Source organism: Mesoplodon bidens (genome assembly GCF_964165515.1).
Source record: "Mesoplodon bidens genome assembly, chromosome: 10".
Taxonomy (NCBI): Eukaryota; Metazoa; Chordata; class Mammalia; order Artiodactyla; family Ziphiidae; genus Mesoplodon; species Mesoplodon bidens.
The window spans coordinates 40625411-40639179 of NC_138172.1; positions in this window are offsets into that span (position 1 = coordinate 40625411).

Genomic DNA, 13769 nt, shown 5'->3' on the forward strand with positions numbered 1-13769 from the left:
CCAATGACTTGGAAGGCTAAGCTTGAACTTAGGGTTCTTGGACTCAGGAGTTCTGCCCCAGAATGTGGTGGGGCGGTGAGAGCAGCCCTGCTGTCCCCAGCCTGGTCCCCTTCCCTCTTACCCCTGGCTCCACCTTCCACGTGAGATATTTCAGGAACACGCATGGGGACACCTCAGTTAACATGTCCCATCTTTGTTCACACCACTTGGCCTCTCAGACACCATCCTAGGGAAGAGGGCCAGGAAAGTAGGCTTGGAGCCATTTGGGCAAGAGATTCTGGGGTCCCGGGTAACAAGTGTGGTCTGGAGGGGAGAGTATGTGCCCTGAGCAGGCATGTCCCTTGGCCCTGAGGACCCCTTGCCCCATGAGGACAGTCAGAGCCCTCCTTACCTGGGTTCGAGGGCCTCACTCACTGGCCCTGTTCCCACAACGAGCATCACACATCCCTCTGTTGAGTCATCCTGAGCTGATACCCATACCATCGCTGATGTCATTTTCCTGAGGGAGGTGATGACTCTATTTGTTCCACTGGGTTTGGGGGCCCATGTGCTGGATGGGGCCTTATGAAAACTGAGTTTCCTATTCCTAACCTGTTAGGACTGTTTCAAGCCCCAGTTCTGTCCTCCAGGAACCACAGAGGAGCTAACTACTCGTGTCTCTGCCATCTGTACATTTGCGGGATGTGCCATTCACACCCCAGCCAAGCCCATCATAAGTCGTCACCCAGCCCCAAACCTGGCTCTTTCACCTGGTGTCCCTTCGTCTCTGGCTACGCTGGTCCCAGGATGAAGGCTTAGTGATGCTGAAAGCCAGCTCATGATGCAGGGGAGGGTGAGCAGCACTGTGTAAACTGTAAAGCTCCTGCTGTGCGGCTGCTTCCTGGGTGGCTAGTTGACTTTCTGGGCCCATCAGCTGGGCTCTAGGTGGCAGATTGCCCACACGGCACTTCAGGCTGTGATGGCTTACAGGCCCCACCTCCCATGCACTGCTCCAGATCCCCAGATCCGGCTGGTCAGGGTCCAGCCCCAGGCCAAGCTTCCCTGTCAGTCATCCCCCACTACCCAGTCCCTGTCATCTCTGCCCTCCCCTCCACATGGTCTGGTTCTGTCCCTCCAGCCCATCTCTGCTATGTGCCCACCCAGATCCCCCCAAGAGTGTGGTCAGCAAGCCAGTCCCTTAGGCACTGTCCCAGCTGCACAGAGCCACCTTTCCTGAGGCCACCCCCTTCCCAGGATGGCCCACATCCAATGACTGATCCAAGTGGGGGTAAAAAGCTGGCCATCTTGACCCAATGCCAGACAACCCTGATGGCCCATTTTGGCTCCAGACCTCCCTGTGTGGTCGGCCGAGGCTGCCGCTGGTCTGCATCATATCTTGACTTCTCTGGCATATTTGCAGACAGGAGTGTGTCAGTGACAGCAGCTTGATGACAAAACTTGAAAGTTTTCTGCTTAACCCTTGGATGACCAGCATATTCCTCTACAGAAACCCTCAGTTATTCAAGCTTTATTGAACTGTGATTAGTAAACTTCATAATAGCTACCAGGTATTATGCAACATACTCAACAGCATAATTTCATTTCATTCTCATGACAACCCTCAGATGTATGTGGGCATTGCCTTTTCTGTTAGTTTGGCTTTTTTAAATTTTAGTTGATGTACAATATTATGTTAGTTTCAGGTGTACCACGTAATGATGTGATGTTCAAATACATTACAAAATCATCACCACGATAAAGTCTAGTAACCATCTGTCACCATACAAAGTTATTACAGTATTATTGACTACATTCTTTACACTGTACATTACATCCCTGTGACTTATTTATTCCCTCACCTATTTCCCCATCCCCCTCTCCTCTTAAAACCACCAGTTTCTTCTCTCTATCTATGAATCTGTTTTGTTTGTTTTGTTTTTTAGATTCTATATATAAGTAAGATCATATGGTATTTGTCTTTCTCTATCTGACTTATTTCACTTTAGCATAATACCCTCTAGGTCCATCCACGTTGTAACAAATGGCAGGATTTCCTTCTTTTTTAAATTTAATTTATTTATTTTTATTTTTATTTTTTGGCCGCTCCGCACGGCATGCAGGATCCCAGTTCCCTGACCAGGGATTGAACCCGTGCCCCCTACAGTGGAAGCTCGAAGTCTTAATCACTGGACTGCCAGGGAAGTCCCAGGATTTCCTTCTTTTTTCTTCTGAGTAGGAACCTGAAGGTCAGTGAAATTAATCGAGGGTGCACTGCTGGGAAGTGACTATTTCACTCAAGATGTCACACGTCAGACCAGCATTTCATATTTTCCACTGCTTTTGATGTTTATTAGGTTTACACAAACTACATTTTTTCTTAAGAAAAAAACATGAACTTAGTCACGTTATTCCCAAGTACACAGTTACAATAATGTCACATATCCCTATATGATTTTCTTATTTATTTTACTTTTTTTTATGAAGTGTACAGAGAGAGGACCTATGATATTTAATAGGGTATTTCTATAGGGTTTTTTTCCCCCCCAGACTGGTATTTCTTTTTTTTCTTTTTTTTTTTTTTTGCAGTACGTGGGCCTCTCACTGTTGTGGCCTCTCCCGTTGCGGAGCACAGGCTCCGGACGCTCAGGTTCAGCGGCCATGGCTCACGGGCCCAGCCTCTCCGCGGCATGTGGGATCTTCCTGGACCAGGGCACGAACCCGTGTCCCCTGCATCGGCAGGCGGACTCTCAAACCCTGCGCCACCAGGAAAGCCCCAGACTGGTATTTCTTATCTCTTAACCTTCCTATCTGTTTGTTCAAATATCTTTACCCAGGCAGAATCTTTATGCTTTTATTAATCCTTTAGGGAAAAATATTTTGAAATTTCTTTTTTAAAAAATCTATCCTTTGGGCACAGTGCTTATTTTCTGGTTTCTCAGTGAAGTCTTCCTCGGTGCATTTCCCATGGGGCCCGGGAGAAGTGAATCCATGTGGGTCGAATGAGTGACGATGAATGAATGAATGGTTGGATCCACAGGGGTGTGAAGTGCTGTGATGGTGTGCGATGAGTGTCAAGTACAGTGAGAAATCTTTGGAGAGCTATTTTAACCTTTCTGCTCTAAGCCACACCGTGGTTACTGTGTAAGACCCAGGCACACCACGTGGCAGCTGTGTTTGGAGTACAGGACGCGTGTTGAGCAGGGTCCCAGCAGCACATCAGGGCTGTGAGGGTAGGAGGAAGGAGGGAGCGCTGTTCTTTTTCTGATGCCAAACAGAGAGCCCTCCACACTGGCTGTAATTATTTTAAAAGCAGAAGCCACTGCGGGCTCCAAGCCTGTGCCCTGGGGTCCACCATGGTGAGGAGGTCTGGGGAAAGAGGAGGAACCCGCAAAGGGAGTGGAAAAGGAGGAGTCAGGGAGGCAGGAGGATCACCAGGCGAGTGAGCCGAAGAACCGTGTGGAGGAGTGATGGTCTGTGTGACGTGTTGCTGCTGCTGGACTGAGATGATGGCAGTGGGACCTGATGGTGCGTTAGCAACGTGGAGGTCACTGGTGACCTTGAACGAGCAGGTCCATGGGGTTGGTGAGGTTGGAAGCGTGATTAGAGCAGGCTCAGGAGGGAGTGGGAGAAGAGGCAGCCCACAGTGTGCCAGGAGCCCATTGCCTGGGGCTCTTTGTGTGGAGGCTGTGGGGCCCCATGTTTTGGGCCCCATGGGTCTGCAGCACAGACATTTTGCAGTGTCTTGTGCGACCATGGCCAGCTGTTCTCCCAAAACCCTTGGAAAGCCATTTTCAGGGCTGCAGCTCCTTCCTCCTGAGAGGGGCTGTCTTCTCCTCTTCCCCCAGCCCGATTCCAGCCACCTGCCCAGCTCCTGTTTGCTCATCCAAGTCCGCACAGCCTTGCCCAGCCTCCCTGGGGGTCGGGAAGGCTGGGCGCACCCTCCCATGGCCACACTGGTGCTGTGGTGCTTCTGGCTTTATGGGAAGCGTCTGTCCCTTCACTCCTCGGAGACCCTGGGTGGGTGTCCCATCTCCCACCTTTCAGGGCCCTGTCAGCCTCAGCTGAGAGCTGGGCTCAGTCTATGCTTCCTGAAGGAATGGGTGAGCCCAGAGAGACCCTGTGACTACCCAGTCGAGGCCCCCCTTATTGCTTGAGGAAAGGTCTGGGCTCCCAGGGGAGGGAGGCAGACCCCTGTGCCAGTTCACACCGGGCGGACTTGGGTCTCTGAACTGGCCTGTAGATCTTGGGCAGGCAGGTGCTCAGACTTTCCTGGGCCGTCCAGCCCCGATAGATCCCTTCATCACGGTCTGATCCCTTCATCATCAGAGGCCCAAGTGGCGGTTACATTCAGCTGTGCAGTGAGTTGGCCGGGGCGCCGGCCCTTTGTGATGGGACTGGGCTGGCACAACCGTGTGAGGCGAGGGACGGCTGGCAGGGAAATCAGAGCAGCCCTCTGCCACCAGCTCCGGCTTTCCGCTGGCGATATGATACATAAGAGGATTAGGGCTCAGAACTCAGGACAAGGGGCTTTTATTCTCAGCACTGCATTTTCATTGGCTTGCAAAGCCTTAGAAACAGGAAAAAAAGTTGAGGAGGGACTGCCGGATCTCTCACCCTCCAAGCCCTGTGCTTTAGGGGAGTACAGGGAGCCTCAGCCCCACAAGGGGGATGGTTGACACCCAGCCCAGTCCAGGTCTGCCTGAGGTCTGATCTCCAGGGCCTGGGGACACATCCTCCCCTGCTGCAGAGGCCTGAGCCACCTGCGGGCTGCACAGGAATCCCAGGATCCTGGAGTGTCAGGATGGAAGGAAACGTACAGCCACATGTTCCAGCCTCCATTGAAATTCCCATGGGGGAAACTGAGCCCCAGAGAGAGGCCATGACTTGCCCAGTGTCACTCATTGAGGGAGGGCCTGGGCTGGGCCTGGAGGGAGGAATGTGAAGGACAGGGACTGCTGGGCCGGCCTGGGAGCCAGGCCTGGTCCTCCAGGACCGCACTGAGGCTGATTTCTTTCCACCATTGGTTGGGTTTGCCTGCTTTAGAATTTCTTAAAAACATAATCATAAAGTACGTACTCCTTTGGATAAGACTTCTTCCTCTCAGTATAATGGTTTTGGATGTCAAATGGATCAGTACTTTGTTCCTTTTTATTGCTGAGTATATTCCACAGCTTATCTATTCACCAACTGACGGACATTTGATTTATTCCCACTTTTTTGTCTATTACAAAGGAAGCTGTTACGAACATTCATGCACAAATCGTATTTTTATCAAAAAATTTTATGATGGGGAGTATCATAAGATTTTTTTATGCGGAGTATAGAGAATAATGTAGCAAACACACTTTAATCAGTATAAATATCTTGCCATATTTGCTTTTTTCTTTTAAGAAGAAAACACATATAGTTAAAGCCTCTGATATATGCTTCCTCTTCCTCCCTCCCCAGAGATAACCCCATTCAGACTCTGGTGTTTATTATTCTCATGTATGCAGTTGGCAGTTTTACTGGGTAGAGTCACTCATTCCATTCAACAAATACTGAGCACCTACTATGGGCAAAGCACTGGTCTAGGCACTGGGGGTACAGCAATGAACCTGACAGGAAAAAATCCCTGTTCTTGGAGGGATGACATACTAGTATGGTGATATTAAATAATTAAATCTATACTGTGTCAGGCAGTGGTATATGCTGGGGAGAAAAATAAAGCAGAGGGCTTCCCTGGTGGCGCAGTGGTTGAGTCTGCCTGCCGATGCAGGGGACACAGGTTCATGCCCCAGTCCGGGAAGATCCCACATGCCGCGGAGCGGCTGGGCCCGTGAGCCATGGCTGCTGAGCCTGCGCGTCCGGAGCCTGTGCTCCGCAACGGGAGAGGCCACAACAGTGAGAGGCCCGCGAACCCCCCAAAAAAATTAAATAAAAAATTAAAAATAAAGCAGAAAAGGGAGACAAGGAATGATAAGGTGGGAGAGTGGCTTGAAATTTTAAATAGGGTAGTCAGAGAAGACCTCACTGAGAAAGTGTTCCAGTTTCTATGGCTGTGTAAGAAATAATTCAAAACAAGTGGCTTCAACACAAGAATCATTTATTACCTCCCATGGTTTCTGTGGGTCAGGAATTTGGAAGCATCTCAGCTGGGGGTTCCTCCCATGGGGTGTCTCATGAGGTTGCAGTCAGAGGGGGATGGGCTGGGATCACCACCTCAAAGCCTCCTTCACTCACATGTCTGGTGTCTGGCCTGGGTTAAGACCAAAGTGCTGGAGACTAGCCCAGCTGGGGCTCCCTGGGCATCTCCCTCTGTCTCTCTGTGGTCTTTCCACTTGTACTCTCCAGTAGAGCAACTCCAGGGCAGCCAGACTTTTTTTTTCTTTTAGTTTATTTTTGGCTGTGTTGAGTCTTTGTTGCTGCGCGCAGGGCTTTCTCTAGTTGCGGCAAGTGAGGCTACTCTTCACTGCCGTGCGCGGGCTTCTCATTGTGGAGGCTTCCCTTGTTGCGGAGCACGGGCTCTAGGTGCGCGGGCTTCAGTAGTTGTGGCGCACCCCCTCAGCCAGGTCTGCCTGAGGTACAGTCATTCTGGGATATCAGTAGTTTTGGCAGGATTCTCTTTCACTATCTCTTTCCCTGACCACACCTGGCTGTTAAGCTCCACTAATTGCAAGCTGATTGCTCCACTGTTTTCAATACTCCCCTGTGGTATAAATTGTTCCACAGACTAATCCAAATAAATTCGGGCTCCTTTGAAGGGATATCTCTTAAGGTCAGTGCTTGAGATTTGTTCTGACCCCAAGGTAGCTCTTCTTAGCTATATCTTTCCCTGGTTCTCTCTGGTAAACCAACCAACCTACCTACAGTTTTGCTTATATCTCTAGTGAATATACCAATCTCTTAACTGCTTTTCACTTACAACCTCCATTGTTTCTGAAAGCACCTCTAGGTTTGAACTTCTGTTGCAAATGAAGTCAATCCTTTTGGGAAGAATTTTGGGACTCCCTGCCTTCTCCTCACCCGGGGCAAAATCTCTGAGCTGTGGCTCTGGACAATGGCTGGGACAAGGCACATCTCCAGGCGCTGGTCACTCTGTGGAGGTGGGGAAGTAACTTCAACTCTTCCTGGCTTATCTTCACCTTATGAGCCAGGTTGAGGACATTCAGGACCCTGGTATTCTCAGTGGCACTGCACCCAAGCTAGAGCCTCCGTCTCACCAGTGGAACCTGGGTGGGCTAAGGGAGCCACCAACTGAGTCGCACTCACCCAGAACTTAGCCTCAGCAACAGGTAAAGGATGAAAAATGCTGGCATCCTGTCCCTTGGGTCAAGATGCTTCTCCAACTGGGAGCTGGGGGGAGAGGAAGCCCTAGTGTTCTTGGCTGCACAGTCTAGAGTGGAGTTTCCATCTTGCTGAACTAGGACGGGAGGGGGTGGGAATGGGACTGGTTCAAATGCCATAGCTTTCACTTTTCTTACCCAGTAGATTTTTTGAATAAATGTTTCTTCATTTGCTGAATGCCCTTAGAACAATTTCCAGGGACTTTAAATGGCTGGGTTTCTTTTTATAATTGTCACCAGTTTGACTGGGGAGTGGGAATGCAGGGCTTCTCACATTGTTATGCTAGAGGTGGAAAACCGATGGACAATTAAGAGTACCAGGATTTTGCTTTGGATATTGCAATATGTCAAATCACCAGGTGACTGTCATAGGCAATGAAGTAACATTTATATTTTCTGCATCTCTGTAGTTCTTTCCTGTAAAAAGACTTTGAGGGTATGCAGAACAGAAAGCATAAGACAATCCCCCCGCTCCCGTTTTCACCCATTTTTTTGGTTTTCTTGCCCATCTTGGCACACAGTGCACTGGGTAAGACAATGGAGCAGCAGCAGGTAGAACACAGGGCCCAAGACCGGTGAGCGCATGTGGCCAGGTGTCCCCCTCAGGCATCTCATCTGAGAGCAACTAGACTTTGAGAAGGAAAAAAAGTTGATGGGCATATGAAGATGGTCTGGCTGAAAGAGCACAGGAACTGGGGCCTCGAACACCTCTGGTTTAAACTCATCCTGACCCCCTCCTCCTCCTCTTGTGTTGCCAGTGATGCCTCCCTCCCCCTCCTAGCCCTTCACCCCCTGCCCGAGGGTCTTCTCACTTCTCCAGCCTGCACAGGTTTGGTTTGCTTTTGTTTTAATTAATTTGTTTATTTATTTTGGGCTGCACTGGGTCTTCGTTGCTGCACGCAAGCTTTCTCCAGTTGTGGTGCGCGGGCTTCTCCTTGCAGTGGCTTCTCTTGTTGCAGAGCACGGGCTCTAGATGCACGGGCTCAGTAGCTGCGGCTCGTGGCTCTAGAGCACAGGCTCAGTAGTTGTGGAGCACGGGCTTAGTTGCTCGGCAGCATGTGGGATCTTCCCGGCCCAGGGCTCGAACACATGTCCCCTGCATTGGCAGGCAGATTCCCAACCACTGCACCACCAGGGAAGTCCCCTGCACCGGTTTTTAAGATTTCTCCCCTCCCCACCACACAGCTAGGCCCGGTTCAGCCCCTCCTGGCCTCCTGCCCCACCCCTCCTAATGCAGCCGGTGCTGTGGCTTCCGTGCCCTGTCTAAACTCCCACCTCCTCGTCAGCATGGCACCAACGCCCCGCCTTCCTCCCTCGTGGTTGCAGCCCCTCACAGACTCTCCGCTGACATCAGCTCTGACTTCCCCTGTGTGCTCTCCCTCTCACCCCAAGCAGTCTCATGTGCCCTGAAGCTCCTCCGACAAGAGGGGCAGGCTCAGCAGACCACTTGGGGCACTGGCAACCCAAACTCCCGGGCAGACCCTCGATCAGCAGGGAGGAAGCTGAAAGAAAAGTAAGTGTTCCAGTCACCTGTCCTGCAGGGGCACTGTTCTGGGGGGCTGTCTACATGCTCTTCCCAGACCCCAGCTCGACAACACACACCGCCCAGGCCTCTCCAACTTCTGTCTCCCTCTCTGCTCTGGGGTTCCCTTCCCAGTAAGTGACATCAGCTCAGCTCAGCCTTTTGCGGGAGCCAGGCTAAGAACTCTCCTCTCTCATCTGCTGCAACCTTCTCAAAAGCACACGTCCTCCCACTTTACCAGAACAACCACAGGTCCATATCCCCTTCATTCATTCATTCATCACACTTATTTAGCACCTACTGTGTCACAGGCCCTCTTTTAGGTGCTTCGTTTATAAAGAGACAGAATCCCTGCCCTCACCCAGCTTACATTCTAGTGAGGAGAGGCACTGGGTAGCAAACTGAATTATGAGTTAGACAATAAGTTCTACAGAGAAAAAAAATGCAGGGTGGGAGGTGGGGAGTGCTAGGGGTCACACTAGCTGAAGCACATGCTCAGGTGGATTTCGGGGTCAATGCCCGTGAAAGGAAGTGGGAGGAAACAGGACCGGGCAGAGGGAGAACCTGAACAGTGACACAAGTCCAACAAGACCCTGCTAGGGCGTTCTGGAGCAAGTATCCTCTGCCGGAATGCGGCTCCCCAACGCCGGGGCGGAAACCACCGGGCCTCAGGCCCCAGGCCCCGCGCTTCCCTCGGTCAGCAGACAAGGGCGCTCTGTGAAGCTGAGGTGGACTCTGGCAGAACTGGCAGCTGTAGGTTGTATGGCCATGGCTCCTGTCTGCAGATCCTTCTGGAAAGGGGGTCTGGGTGGTGTGACTCCATGTCTACTACATGGGACATGCTCAGGGAAGGCCTCAGGGAGCAAAGCCTTGAAGGAGTCGGGGAAGGAGCCCCGCAGACCCGTGGAGGAAGAGTCTTACAGGCAGAGGGAACAAAAGCGCGAGGCTCTTGAGTGTGGTTGCGTCTGAGGCCTCGAGAAGCAGCAGGGAGGCCGGTGGGCCTGGAGGGCGTGAGCAGCGGGCAAGGAGTCCAGAGCAGGAGCGGGCCAGCCCTGGGAGGCCAGGTGAGGACTTCAGCCTTTGAGCGGGAGTGAGCCATGGTGGGGGGGTGAGGGGTCAGGGCGGTGGGGACACTACTGAGGAACAGGAGAGCCCATGAAAAATCCACTGCTGGGCTTCCGGATTGGGGAGGTAAGGACGCCAGTGATCCGCGGCCCTGGTCAAAGGCCTGCGAATCAACTGTGCAATGAACGCTCGGGGTTTGTTAGCCCGGCAGCTTTAGCTGGTGTCTGCTGCCCTCCGGTGGACATGCTTGGGATTACCCAAGCCTGCTTTCAGCTTTGCTTCTCTACTTTTGCCTGCAGTCTGTGGGTTTTGCAGGTTCACCTACAACTTGGGGATATAAAAACTGTTTTGTCACAGACGGTGGAGGTGTCAGGCACTTGGAGGAAACAGTTCATCAGCTTAGAGACAGGACGGCAAGGGGAAGCTGTGATGTAGATGCAGCAGTGGCTGGAGCAGGGCTGGGGCAGGGCCATGTGGTGTTCTGTAGCAGCAATGGTCATCAGCATCCAGAAGCAGGGAGGTGGGGCTGGAGGATGCACCCAGGGTGAGGAGCTGTACAGCAGGTGCTGTAGAGAGGAGAGCAAGGTGAAGACACTGAGGGTGATTGCCAGAGAGCTCTGAAGTCCAGGGCACAGTCCCTGATGGGGAGGGAAGGGAATGCCGCTGGGAAGGCCCAGCTAATGGAAAGAAAATGGACACGTTGAAGACCTGTAGGTCAAAACGGATCTGGAGATCTGGTTGAGTGAGGGTGTGAGAAGACTGGACAAAGAGGGAGTGGCGGGAGCCATGGAGCCACTGGAAGCATTGCTGATGTTGGAACCCAGGAGCCTGCACTCTGGCTGCTGCTGCAACTCTCTACCACCGCCGCAGCCCATAGTCACCTGCTGCTGCTGCTGTCATAAGAGTCACCACCAGCAGGAAAAAATGGCTTCTTCCAATTGGCAAAACAGTCTGGAGGATGTAGTTTTCAGGCTTTCAGTCCCTTCCATACAGAGGAGGGCGCTGCAGCCCAGGGGCAGTACCAGCTTCTTAACTGCTATGTAAAAACCCCTTCTTCCTTTTGTTCCTCCAGTTTCTTCCAACACCCTTTGACCCAATTTCCTGCATCATCAGATCCTTCTGTCTTGGAATTTTCTGTATTTACATTGGTCTGTCCAACACATGCATACACTATGACTAAGGGCAAATCCAGGTATTTGAGGATCTGAGGCTTATTCAATGGGGGAAAGTAATTCTCTTTAAGAAAAGGAATACAGGGACTTCCCTGGTGGTCCAGTTGTTAAGAATCCACCTTCCAATGCAGGCGACACGGGTTTGAGCCCTGGTCAGGGAACTAAGATCCCATGTGCCACGGGGCAGCTAAGCCCGTGCACCACAGCTACTGAGCCCGCAAGCCCACGCGCCACAGCTAAAGAGAAGCCCGTGTGCCACAACGAAAGATGCCACAATGACAGATGCTGCAATGAAAGATCCCACGTGCCACAACTAGGACCTGACACAGCCAAAAATAAATAAATAAATATTTTTAAAAAAAGAATATCACCAATTTGCAAAACCCTAAAAAAAAAAAAGAAAAAGAATACAACATTATGAATGAAAAATGAGCTTTATTAGCTTTATGGTAAATTCACTTTACATCCCCAACATACCCTAGATAAACTTGCACATGTGTACCAAGAGACATGGTTGAGTATGTTCACAAGGGTCTTCATTGTAATAGAAAAACCCGTCACTATTGATAGGAAAATGAATAAATACATGAAGAGCCAATATTTTACATTAAAATGATACCGATCCTCCTCAAACTCGATCTAAAGATTCAATACAATATGGATCAAATTACAGCAAGGTTAAACGAAACATGCTACTTCTAAAAGTGATCTGGGGAATTTCCTGGTGGTCCAGCGGTTAGGACTCTGAGCTTCCACTGCCAAGGTTCCTGATTCGATACCTGGTTGGGGAACTAAGATCCCTGCAAGCTGCACAGCCAAAACTAAATGAAATGAAATGAAAAAAAAATAGGTGATCTGTGTCCCTTACTTCACCACAAACACAAAAATCAATTAAAGATGGATTAAGGGCTTAAATGTGAAAAGAAAAACTTCACAACTTTTGGAGAAAATCTTCTATATCCTTATGACCTTTGGGGTAAGGAACACTTTCTTAAAGAGCTCATACAATAAAAGACAATTTTGCTAAATTTGGGGTCATCAAAAGATAATCCACAGACTTCCATTTCCATCCAAGTTAGAGTAACAAAGACTAGATTAACCTTCTTGCTTAAAACAATGACCCCCCCCAAAAAAGATGAAATATGCAAATATATGAAACAACAACTTTAAAGACATTGGACATCAGGTAACAAAGGACAGTGATCCATGGGAAAAGGGAAAATAACAAGATGAGCCCACTGATTGTCCAAGCCCACTGCCTTCAGTTTCCACACAGGGAGGAGGAACTAAGGTGTAATTATCCAGGAGCTGAAAAGATGGAGCTGAGGGTCTGGGGAGACCAAGGCTGCCAGAGTTCATAGACATCAGAAAAGTACCAGAGAGGAGAGAATTTCACAGAGAGAGAACCTAGAGATCTGCAGAGGGTCATCCTTCAGTATTCAGCATGTGAGGAAACTACCAGGGCTGGGGAAAGAAGCATCAAGAAGAATAAGAGGACTGCACAAACTAGGAATAGAAGGGAACTTCCTCAACCCAAACAAGGGCATCAGTGATAAACCCACAATTGGCATCAAGCTCAGTGGTGAAAGATTGGATGCTTTTCCACTAAGAGCAGGAACAAAACAAGGATGTCTGCCCTCGCCACTCCTATTGCACATTGAATTGGAAGCTCTACTTAGGGCAGTTTGGCAATAAAATAAATATGAGGCATCCAGATTGGAAAGAAAGAAGTAAAATTATCTCTATTTGCAGATGACAAGATCTTATATGTAGACAATCCTAAGGAATCTACTAAAAAACTACTAGAACAGATAAGTTCAGCAAGGTTTCAGAATACAAGATGAATACACAAAATCAACTGTATTTTTATACACTTGCAATGAACAACCTGAAAAATAAAATTAAGGAAAAATTTCTATTTACAATTGCATAAAAAAGAATAAAATACATAGGAATAAATTAAACAAAAGTGCAAACCTTGTACCCTGAAATCTGCAACACATTGTTGAAGGAAATGAAAGAAGATCTAAATAAATGTAAAAATATCCAATGTTCATGAATTGAAAAACTTAACATTGTTAAGATGGAAGTACTCTTCACATTCATCTACAGATTCAATATAATCCCTATCAGAATCCCAGGTGACAGGGATTCTTACCTCACATCATATACAAAAATTAACTCAAAATGGATCCATGACTTAACTGTAAGAGCTAAAACTACAGAATTCTTAGAAGACAACATAAGGGTAAATCTTTATGACCTTGGATTTGACAATGGATTCTTAGAAATGACACCAAAAGCACAAGCAAACAAACAAAACAGTAAATAAATTGGACTTCATCAAAACTATTGGGTTGGCCAAAAAGTTACTTCCATTTTTAAGTAAAAATAAAAGACATTTTTCATTTTCACCAAGAACTTTATTTTTATTTATTTATTTATTTATTTTGCGGTACGCAGGCCTCTCACTCTTGTGGCCTCTCCCGTTGCAGAGCACAGGCTCCGGACGCGCAGGCTCAGCGGCTATGGCTCACGGGCCCAGCCGCTCTGCGGCATGTGGGACCTTCCCAGACCGGGGCACGAACCCGTGTCCCCTGCATTGGCAGGTGGACTCTCAACCACTGTGCCACCAGGGAAGCTCCCAAGAACTTTATTGAACAACGTTTTGTTCTACTACCTTCTGCCATTTTTCAGGCAACTTCA